Here is an 11,736-nt window from a genome sequence, read left to right as displayed (position 1 = left end):
TGGTGAGGATTTCAGTTTGGACTGGAATTTCACAGCTGGTTTTGGTATCTTTGATCTTGAACCAAACTTTAGTCCCCAGATGCCCCAGGCTTTGAGGAACCTCAGAGAAGCCATCTCCGAATCCCGGTCTTCACTGAAATATGCTGCTCTTTGGCAGTGGAAATAAAGTTTCCCATGGGTTTGGACTCTGCATTCCTTCCCTTCCCCTCCCAGCTCTCTCATTTCCTCCCCGCCTGGCCGGGTGAGCGGCAGCATCTTTTATGCCGTGCTTGAAGTTACGCATGGGCAGACTGGCCGGCGGGTTCTTGCCTCTCATTACAGATAAGAAACTGGAAGTGTTTTTCCCCTTTGTGGGGCTACCCGGGGGACATGCAAGTTAATGACTGCCTAAAACTTGTCAGATGGCATAACTGGGGGATCTCTGTGTCTGTCAAGTGGGATTGAAAGTGATAGGTGGATTAAAAAAAATCTTAGCTGGTCATTGAGAAAATGTGACAGCATAGGTGTTGGTTTCCTTTGAACACTGTCATTGAAGCAGAATCTTGGTTATAGAAATCAACTTTTCCAGCTTACCTCTTTTTTAATGTTTAAACGGGTATGTTCTGCATCTGAGACCTTCGATCTGAACGCAGGATGAGTCTACCGAATGGTGTTGGGTCATTCAGATTATCCTTGTGTCAGAAGCAAAACCAGCAAAACTTCATTTTGGAGCTTTGTCCTCAATCGTCCTGTAGCCAAAGCATCATGGTTTGGTGCTAGGTGTCTGCAGCACAGCCTGGGGTGCAAAGAAGACAGGCTCATGGGGATCTGAATCCACTCCTGTGAAGAAGCGAGAGGCTTTCAAGGGACATCTTCTCCCTGACTCTGCTCAGGATGGGGATGGAAATAAGGGCTGGCCCATCACAGAAGACCTGGGGAAGAGAGAGGCAGAGATGGAGAACTCAAAACACCCAGGATCGTTGGCTTCTTCATGGTTCTTGCCAGTGTGAGCAAGGCACAGCGCCGTGCCATAACAACCAGTGCCTTGTCATAGCTTCAAAACCCTCAAAAACCAAAGCCTGAAGCGAGTGCCCTGTTTGCTCCCGTCGGCCTGCCCACACGAAGGGCAGGCCTCCTACCAGTTCTGCCCACCACAAGAGCTACGAGCCCTGCTCCTGGCCGAGCCCCACGACACTGGTGCCAGCACTGAGTCCCGACGGCCTGCATTTGGTCTGTGTGTCGCCCTCCCGGCCTGCTCCCCCCAGCGCCATGCCCAGGACGGGGAGTGCCCTCACTTGGCCGGCCTCCCTCCAGAGGGCATTGAATTAGTGGGCAAGCTGTCAAAATGTGAAATGAAGATTCATGCAGTGACCCTGGGCTTCCTGAGGGCAGCAGCGGGTAACGCTCCCGGCCTTGCACCACCGACACCGCTGTTTCCAGGCAAGGCTGTATCCGGCTGAGCCTGATCTGCAGAAGAGTTGTTAATCCTTCAACAACAAAAGTAATTTGTGCCCTCAGTTAAACTTTCCTGTGACAATATGTTCTCCATTACCCAGGATTTTTAAGGCTGGATCTCGAGACCTTCTGGAAATATATGTTGTCATTCAGCAACAAATCTGGGGACATCCTGATAATAAATGAAAATTTAAGAAGGTGGGCAGATAAATTGTTCTTTTCTAGGCTTAAATTCTATGCCTGTAGCATCCTAGGGTTCTCCACTTCCTTCATCCAACTGGGACAGACAAAAGATGCTGCCTGGGACTGCTGCTAGTTCCCTGGTGTCGTGCTGGTGGGGAGACGTCCCATCCAGTGATCCTTCTCTCCTGCCACCAGAGAAAGGTGGCGTGAGCACCCAAACCCCCTCATTCTGCTACTCTGGGTTCAACCGCCCCACAAATGGCAGCCAAAATTCATTAACTTGATTGCTCAGAGCTAACAGCAGTTCGGAGAAGAAGGAAAGAGAAACAAGAAAATGTTATCCCTTATCTCTGCTGGGTTTCTCGGGCACAGAGTGGAAACCTGGGTGATCCATGAGCTCTGCTGAGCATCCTCATGTTATGAGGAGATCTGCTATCACAACCACAACTCTCCTGCATCATATCTCAGCGATAGCGAAAAATAAATTCTTTGGGATATTTTTGAGGAAACAGCTGATAGAAGAGCGACGAGATACTGTTTTTTTCCCTATGGTAATAAATTTAAAAGCCAAAGAAGCAGAAAGATAAGCCATAGGAAAGATTCTCAGGCTTCATTGTTCATTTTGATAATGTTAAAAAGCTCAAAATCAACAAGAGCAAAAGCAGAATGTGCTTCCATCGGCAAAACTTGCAATGAAATTAGATGTCTGCTTTACGTGTTAATGGCTGCCAAAAAGTATGCTCTGATCTTTCAGCTGTCATACTCTTGCTTAAAAATGACGGATGGATTCAGCATCTTCTAAAAGGTGAAATGGGAGGGTCAAAAGAGCCCTGAGACCTTTTCTGCAGGAGGAGCTGGATCCAGTTGAATGTGAACAATTCTGTCCTGACAGGGACTGGCACCAGAACCAACCCCAAAGGTTGGCACTGCTCTCAGGCACCGGCTGCCAGTGCTTAATTTAAGGATTATTGGCAATCTGTGAGGGATGGAGGCAGAAAGAGAAGGCGAGCAGCCTCAGCTGTGTCCTTCAGAGGAGCGGAGAAGCTGGGCACAGGGCTGCCTGGACGGGTAGGGCTGCAAACTGCAAGCAAGGAAATGCAGCTGTGTTTTGCCACTGCGCTGGGACTCTGTGGATAAAGCAGATTGCACTATGGAAATATCCTTTTCACTCCATCAGCTCACCAGCAGAGCTCTGACTGCGTAGGTTAACACCTGCACTGAAAGGTGGAAATTGGATTTTCTTCTGAAAATCTAGCTGGGAGAGTAAACTTCATTCCCTGCACACTTCATTGTAAGGGCTCAGAGGCAGGCTCGTTCAAGCTGCTCCACTTCATTTTGAACTGCTGCGGGTATTGCTGGTGGGAGATCCTCCGTCTGCGTGCCAGCAGCCTGCAGGCACACCGTTCCCCGTGTGCAGGTAGCGCTTATGATTTTGTTAGGATAAGCTGGAATTGTACAGTCTTAGCTGCTGCCTTTGTACTGATGTGCAAAACATTTCTTTGTAACTAAGAGGCAACAATATCTTGTCATGCAAAGGTGTACCACCTTTCTGTATGAAAAATGTCAGCTCGCGCAGAGCAGCATCACCTGACATATTTCAATGGCCAGAATTAAGCCATGCCTCATAAAATGCAGGAGATGTGTCAAAAGCTATCCTTCAGAACAGGCTGAAAGAGTACTCCAAGGAAGAAAAAAAGGTTGAGAATCAAATATTGAGAAAAAGTTGCTGAATGCAGTTGACATACGCGTTCCAGTAGTATTCTTATGGTAAGAAACAGAGCTCTCTTCAGTTTATTTACTGAGGTATTCAGGAGAAAAAGATAATTTGCTTGCTTTTGTGTTTCTGTGTTTATTATTTATAAATTCAGCATAATACAGAGTCTTTCAGCGCTGGCACTGTGAACAAGCACCCAGAAATCACACATCTTCTTGGCTACACCAGGTATGAAATCCAGGTTTCCCTGGGATGTTGTTTTCTATGGCAGATACCCAAACAAATCTTTCTGCAAGACCTCTGTGCTTACTGGTTTAACGAACACGTTGTTTAAGGGCGAGTAAAGATTGTCCAGAAAAAAAAAGCCAATAACCATAAATCCACAAAGGTCATAAAGCTAATGAAATAAAATTTTATTACACAGCAGGTGAGATTCCCTTTATTCTGCTCTAAACTTTCTCTGCATTAGATAGTTTTCTCAGCTGAGGCATCTGGCTGTGAAACAAATTCCAGAGGAGATTAGGTGAAACTGAATTTGGCAAAAAAAAAAAATGCAGTCTTTTGCTTTACTGAAAGCCCTGCTAGAAGAATGGCATTGCTTGCATCATTCTTCAGTTCAGTCCCACCATGCAACAAAAAAACCCCTCCCTCTACCAAAGCCAATAAGTCTATAACCTTTCCCCAAAAGTTATTCTTGCTTCAGAAAGGAGGCAGTGCCTAGGAGTCTATGAAGGCCCTCGAGGAATTTGTTTTCAACATCCCTAGTATGCAGAAGGAGCTCAGATGCTCTTGTATCGTGCATGAGAATTGGAGGTATGCTGATTAAATGGCACCCAGGATGCTGCTTCAGTGATTTGTGTGCTGGTTTGCAATCATGGTGCTGTCCCCGGAGACACACACAGAGCTCTTCTGTGAGACCTCGGGGACTTCCAGGTGCTCTACCAAAAAGTGCTGGGATGTGAGTTCAGCATGTTGACACAGAGAGGGTCTCTCACCATGACGATGATCCTTATGATGTGACAAAGTGCCTGAGCTCCATATTTTCCAGCTGTTTTATTATTTATTTATTTATTTATGTGTAAATACATGCGTCCCTATGCCCACAAATGTGCACGTTCACTCTCCTGTAGAGAAGCCTTTCAGAAAAATGGAATTGCTATTAAAATGACCCCTTGTTGGAAAGCAAAGACAAAATAGTGCTCGTTGCAGAATAATTACATTGACAAATTGCTTGAGTTGTATAATGTTAATTTCAATGCAGCGCCCCATGTCCTCAGTAAAACTGTACCAGTATGGGGGAAACAGAGAAAAAACAGGCCACAAAAGTAAGTTTTGGAAAGGTAAATAAAACAATAGTTCAGTGAATGGGGGTAATTAAAGGATGGTGGAAAACAGAAGGACAACTTTAACTCTTCTTGGAGCTGCCGTGCAGCAAGTGAGTTGCTCCTTTGACTTATTACTGCATGAAATACATAATTTACAACCACTTGAAATCAAAGAAACCATAAATTTTACCCTCCCTGGCACAGAGCCTATTTTTTCAAGAACAGTAATGATTAGCAGAGCACCTATTTTTTAATTGTAGTTATAACAAGAGTTCAGTGGTATGGATTCCTTATGTCATTGTGAGTGCAAGACGAGACCAGCACAAATATTCCAGTGAGGTGGTAAAACCATACTGAGTTATCCCAGACCCCTTGGCATTGTGAATGCAGAACTTGAAGGTAACTGTGACCTGCAGGACTCTCCACAGAGCCTTTTATTGACTTTATGCTTCACAGATAAAACCACAACGCTACTGAAACTCGGCTGGTTCAAAGGAAGGCCATCTGAATGCACTACAGCATTCTGCACTGTTTATGCAGTGAGTTTTTATAAATGTTGTTCCTGGAAAACTTGAAAAACTTTAGGAGTATAAATGATTTTTCCCCCAAAAGGATTTTGAAGTGTAATGCCATTCTTTAAACTAACAATGAGGTAAATGAAAGTTAGTTTGTTCAAATGACTGGCTTTATTTTTCTAGGGATGAGGTGGAACATTTTAAATAATTTGATTCAAGTAAGGGCAAGAATCTTGGTTGTAAGTCTTTGCAGCAGGCAAATTAATTTCCTTTTCCTTTCGCTCCAGTTCATACCAATGTTCAAATCCACCACCAAGCTGGCAAGTTCATTTCTAAAACAACCTACTGGCTCAGCAGCTAATTGTAAGTTAAAAATTAGGTGTGGTAGCCGAGTGCTGTTCAAAGCCATAAAAGTACTTCATTTTCCCCAGCACTAGTATTTACTTGCAGATTAAAAAAAAAAAAAAAGACCCTGGCCTCGACAGTTTATTAAGACTTTGTGTCCTGCACTGCAAATTGTCTTTAATGTTGAAAACTGAATTTAAAAAATCTTATGGATGACCCTTATTTTCTGAAAAGTAAAAGGAAAACATTTATGTTTCTATAACGAGAGCATTGGAATTAAACATTGTGATGTCAGTCTAAGCAGTATTACTTTAGCTGCTGTACAGTTGTTGAGTGATTTTACTATAATAGTTTCTCATAATAATGTTTTTTATCTGTAGCACATAGAGGACAGAGAGACTGACAGAGCTGTAATCTTTCTTTCAGAAGCATGGTGTTAGATGAGCAGGGGCCAAATGAAAATACAATTCTGAAAGGAAGATAAAGCTGGCCTTTATAAAATTAAAATAAGACATGTCAGCCTTTCAAATGAAAGATATGTGCTCTGAAAATAACACCATGTATTAAGAAGAGATGTTACATGGAGTAAAATTTGAGTTTACAGGACAAAGCCTGGAATTTATTTGTTCCTGGCAAAATGCTGCGCACAATCGTGTGAGTTCTGTGTAAGCCTACGGTTGTCTCTGCTGTTTCTTGTTGGTACAGCCCCGTGCGCGCTGTGTTGAACGTGTTCATGAAGGCTAGCGCCCTGCCCCAAAAAACTCACCATTTATTAGACCACATAACGAACAAACATGTTCTCCTGGTTTCACAGCTGCCTGCATGTACCTACAAAGCTCCTTCATGCGTATCAGGGCAAACTAAGCCTGGAACAGCTTCAGCATGGATGGTGGCTATGACCGGAGCTGCCAGCACTCGTCAGGATGCACTGGAATAAGTGCTTTCTTCCATTTCCCTTCCCAAGCTCCAGAGCCGTCTTTTCTGTGACCTGTAAATGTTTTATGGGCATTGTGTCTTTCAGCCAAACAGCTGTCCAGCCGTGCTGTGTGGCTGCAGTGAATGGAAGGAAAATATTCCGGGGTCTCCGAGCTATAGCCAGATCCACCACCGCTACCACACAGGCCATCAAAATTTTAACAACGCGATGAGATTTTTACACTGCAGTAAATCATCGCCAGGTTTCATGACCCCACCTATAACTTTACGTCAGGCCATCACATCAGATCAAAGCAGAGCGCTGGAGCATTTTGTCTTTTCCATGTCCGTCCCTGCGACCGCACGTTGTGCCACCAGGGCAAAACAATCTCAGGAAATGCTGCTGGCCGATGGTTTACGATGCACCCGGGGGGTTATGTGGAAGTTTATGGCGGGGGATGTACGTGGAAGTTAACGGAGTGAGGTGAAGGGATTCTCCTGTGGCTTCGCAGGAGAAAGAGACAGCAGGACTTGAGGCCAGTGGTGAGGAAGAGCTCCGGGCTGAGGTGATGCCATGGGCTGGGTTGGCCGCATTGTGCGCGTGGCCTGCTCTCCTCGCCACCCGGCCCTGTGAGGAGCAGGGCGCTGTGCCACCAGCCCACGGGGCTCAACCTCCATTTTGAGCCTCCCCACGGGGACTCGACGCCTCCGTGCGCCCACAGCCTGCACACATCGGGGGCAAAACGTGGCTTCCCCGTGACTCTTTATTGAGGGGACGTGGTCAGTGCTGCCGTTTGACTGCGCCTTTGTGGTGCTTGTGCGAACGCGGAGCGCAGGAGGCGGCCGCCATTGCCTGCGGCGAGCCCGGGGCTCGGCCCGGCTCCCGTCACGGCGCGGAGCCCCTCGCGCCTCGGCCCCTGTGGGAGCGGCCGGCGGCCGCGTCCCCTTTAAGGCGCGGGGGCGCGCGTCACGTGGTGCTCGCCGGCTTCTGGGCGGCGGTGTAGTCCCTTGACCGGGGTGGCAACGTCGGCCGGCGGGGCTAACGGCGTCGGGCGGGACTACAGCTCCCAGCGCGCCCCGCGGCGGCGGGTGACATCAGCGGCCGCGCCCAGCCCGCTCCCGCGGCGCACGCCGGGACGTGTAGTCCTTTACCCGTAGAGACAGAAGGAAACGGCGGGAGCGAGAACTCGCCTTCCCGGCGTGCCCCGCGGAGCGGGTTCCCGTCAGCGCCAGGGGGAGCCCCGCGACGTAAAGGGGGATCACTTTCCCCTTGTGTCCGCCATATTGGACGGTAACTCCGCTCCGCGGCGCCGGGGCCGAGGCAGCCCCGTGGCCGTGACAGGCGCCGCGCCCCGCTCCTCGCCGCCCCCCCCCACCCCCCTCCCTCCTCCGCCTCCTCCTCCTCGCCGCCCGCTGCCAGGCGCCATGAGCCCGGCCGACGCCAAGCGCGGAGCCAAGCGGCGGAAGAACAAGCGGGGCGGCGGCCTCGGCAGCACCGGCGGGCCGGGGCCGGGCGGCGGCGGGGGAGCCGGCGGCTTGGGCAAAGCCGGGGCCGGGGCCTCAGCACCGGCAGCGGGAGCGGCGGCGGCGGCGGCGGCGGCAGCGGGAGCGGCCCCCGTGCGGGCCGCCAGCCAGGCGGCGGCCGCCTCGCCGAGCGCCGGGGGCGGCCTCCTGCCGGCACCGCCCGCCGCTAACGGAGCGCCGGGGGGCGAGGTGAGGAGGGGGCGGCCGCGAGGGGCGGCCTGAGGGGCCGGGGGGGGGGCCGTAAGGGGGCGTGGGGAACCCCCTCCCCCCCCTTTTTTATGAAGGGGGGGGATTTGGGGACCCCCCCTCAGAAGGTGGGCGGTGGTCCCGAAGGGTTTGGGGGGGGCGGTGCCCGGTGTCCCCCCCCCCCCCCTTTTCCTTTTATCCCTCCCCCCTTTTCCTTCTCCCCCGCCGCGGGGGGCTTCGCCTCAGGCCCCTCCTTCACGGAGGAGCCGGGAGGGAAAGCGGCCGCGGGGGGGAGAGCCGGGCACCCCTCGGCATCCAGCATCAAACGGGGGAAATCCGTCAGGAGCACGTTGGGTGGGTCACTGGGCCTTTCTTCCGAGGCACTGCCGAAGGATTAAGCCTTTAGCAAGGTGTCCTGCTGGCTCGAGTGACAAAAGAGTAAATAAGTTGGTGCGCTTTTCTCCCGTAAAGGTTACCTCATATTTTTTTGTCCGCACAAAGGTTGCGTTTAGGTGTCGTATTTACAGAGGGATTTCCTGCTGACAGCATCTTCAGGCTTCCCTGCGTGTCGTGCAGCCTGCTCTGCTTCCTCTTGTTCTCATAAACTTGTGGCACATGTGGGGGGAGCAGAAGAAATGGCTCTTCTGTTACGGGGTGGTTAAAACACCGTGATGTAATGAATGCTGGTTTTGGTGTCAGCGTTATTTTGTGTTTCGCTGGTCGACAAGCCATTTGGTATTTGTAGATTAACTTGTTTTTTCTTTAACGCTCGTCTTTTTGTGCTATCATATTTAGTTACCTGAAGCCCGCAGTGGTTTAGAGTAACCATTTTTGTATGTCTCTCCTAACCTGATGCTTATTTCAGGTGTAATTTCTGTTTGGGACAGTACCGCTTCTATGACTTAGATATCCAGAAGAATGATGTGCGTAATGGTGAAGAGATGCGCAAGCTATTTGTAACTTTGCCAGTCATCACTGAACTCTGCTCTGGGTAAACGTCGTGCAGGAAGATGCATCTTGTTTTCTTTTACATCTTAGGTGGCAAGTTCTTGCAGGCACAAGTTCCTAGGTATTGCTGGAATGAACATGGTAATGCAAGGGGAATACAATGGGCAGTGGAGTGATAGCAGAGTGCTTCACTGCTGTGATTCAAATAGCAAAGGCTTCACTGTCCCTGATAGTTTGATCTCTTTGTATCTTGTGGTTAGGTGTAGTCCAGGACTTTGGCTGGAAACTGATTGTACTGGATCAGATCTTCTTCTGAAATTCCTCTTTTAAGGGCAGCATCGCTTCTAAATTTTCTGCTTCATACTTCTTCTTCCTTTTAGACTAGGCAGTTCTTAATAAAATTTCTTAGTCTTCAGGGGTCTTCGCTTGGAGAGTATATCTTCCAAGTTAAATGCCGTATTTCAGCACTAGATTTCTAGGAAAACACATTGATATGTGACTTGTAGCAATATGTTATTTGTACTCTTTCAAGTATGCACAACACATAATTTGAACACGTTGTAACTTTGTCTTAGTTGATTTTTTTTGCTTGTACTCTAAGATGTGTATGCAATTTATCAAATGTTTGTGTTTTACTTGTTAGTATGGTACAAGTGATCCGGAAGACTGATGGACAGACAGGGACTTAACAAATCTATCAGATCAATTAGTTAAGCTTAGAATAAACCTGTGACAGGTTTCTCATTTAATGAAACAGTAAGTGCTGGAGGTGGGTTATAATGAGGGTAGATAAATCCCCAGTGCTCAGTTTCCAAAAGGGAAATGCTTAAACTCAGAGATGCTCCTTTCAAGTTGATGCTGCTTCCTCCCTCCATGCCGGATTCCGTGACCTCTTCCTTGACATTTTCAATACCTTACCAGTGGTTGTGGCAAGAAGTTGCCAGTAGTGAACAAGATTAAGATTTTGCCTTTGAAAAAAGTTAAATGATAAAGCATCATTAAATGACTGTTAGGTCCTTGAAAACGTGCTGTCCTTAATGGCCGGGAATTCGCCAGTTAGGGGTACGTGGTCAAAACAAGGCTGCGTTCTGTGACTGAAAGACTGCCATATGTTGCTTCTGGATGGAGTTGAGAAAGAAAACTGTGTATTTTACATGACTGATCACTTCTAAATTAGGTGCGATGTTTGTTTTGGCTGCATGGAGAGTAAGCAACACGCTAATAGCTATAAGTAGTACCCAGACTTGCTTTACTTTCACCTTGCTCAGAATATTCTGAAGTTCCTGTTAGTGGGTAAGAGAACACAGCAGCCAGTTCTCTGCTGGACAAATGTCTTTGAAAGCACACATATATAAAATTATTAATAAAAAGGCACGATTTCTAATTTCCAGTGGTGTTTTCTAGCGGTTAGCATGCTTTGTTTCCATCTTTCATCACTTCCCTGATATTAGAGCATCCATGCTGGATGTTCTGGGCGCGTTCTTCTGTTGAAGCTTCTTTAAATGCTTCTTCCAAAACTCGTCTGAAGTACAGAATGAAATGAGAGGTTTGAGAAATGATACTGTGTGTGTTCTGCATTCTTGTCTGTCAGTAATTTTCAGGATAAGGTATGCATTCAGTACGTTTTATGGAACGGCTTGAACAGAGTTCTAAAATGGCTTTATTTATGGTTGGAACTAAAAGCGCATGTGCCAGTATTAAAATTCGAGCTGAGACTGTTACAGCTAACAAATACGTTTTAATTGAGGCTTTTATGTGTCTTATCTGGAATATTATTTTTAAGACTGTAGGCTAAATTCTGCATTAGAGTACGTGCAACGTCTTGTTGTGGGCTGCAAGTGGGCAACTCCTAATGGAATCTTCCTGGAAGCTATGTTGCCCCGTGCACATGCTTTAAAGCATCAGAATTCATCCTGTACAGCGCTCTCAGATGCTTAGAGTGATAGGGAAGTTCAGGATGCGACGGCAGTGTTTTCAGTGCAAGGGAGTATCTCAGTTTTTGGAAACCTGTAGCTATGTCTAATTAACCTGGAACTGAAAACCAAGTCATTCGTTTCTGTGCGGTGCTCCTGCAAGACTGCCCTGGGAGCTGTATTTCTTCTCCTTACAGAACTGTTTGTAGCAGTGTCATGGAGTGAGGAGTTGAGTATCCTATGGATAACAACGATTTGTAATGAGAAAAATGAAATATTTTGAGAGTTTATGTATATATTTAGACAGACCGCTGCCTGTTTTTGTTTTTGATTCAGTAATGCATTGCATTTACTTGCCCCTTTAGCTCTTTGACTGGTGCTTGGATCATAACCAACTGCATCTTACAGCACCAGTCTTTATCAACAGCTGCACAACCCAGGGTTATGCCGTAGGAGAGCTGGCAGTTCCTTAGCGTGCCCAGGTTCTGGGGAGCAAAGGGCTGGGGGTCCGTGGCTGACCAGTCGCTGTAGGTTATCGAGGTGAATAATTCAGTAGCCATTTTACAACGCTCTCGCTTCCATTTCTCCAAGTATCGTTTGTATCAGTAAATTGTAGCAATGTATTAAACCTTCTTGCATTTGAGAGCTGTCGATTTTTAGAATTTCCATGAGCTATTCCACCGGACTATTCCTTTATTTATAAGATGGTTTCCTAAATAGATATTCTATTCATG

The 11,736-nt window shown here is 47.6% G+C and overlaps 1 protein-coding gene across 1 annotated transcript in view; it reads left to right on the top strand.

Moving 5' to 3' along the window:
- Positions 1-8,133: 8,133 nt before the first annotated feature.
- FAM193A (family with sequence similarity 193 member A) overlaps positions 8,134-11,736 on the top strand; it is a 76,139-nt gene continuing 72,536 nt past the window's right edge. Inside the window, exon 1 of the mRNA XM_050710236.1 lies at positions 8,134-8,144. The gene's annotated coding sequence lies outside the window, so the exon portion shown is untranslated. The remainder of the gene's footprint in view (positions 8,145-11,736) is intronic.

The sequence above is a fragment of the Cygnus atratus genome, chromosome 4 (assembly GCF_013377495.2).
Source record: "Cygnus atratus isolate AKBS03 ecotype Queensland, Australia chromosome 4, CAtr_DNAZoo_HiC_assembly, whole genome shotgun sequence".
In the NCBI taxonomy this organism is placed as follows: Eukaryota; Metazoa; Chordata; class Aves; order Anseriformes; family Anatidae; genus Cygnus; species Cygnus atratus.
This window is presented reverse-complemented; position numbering and strand designations above follow the sequence as displayed.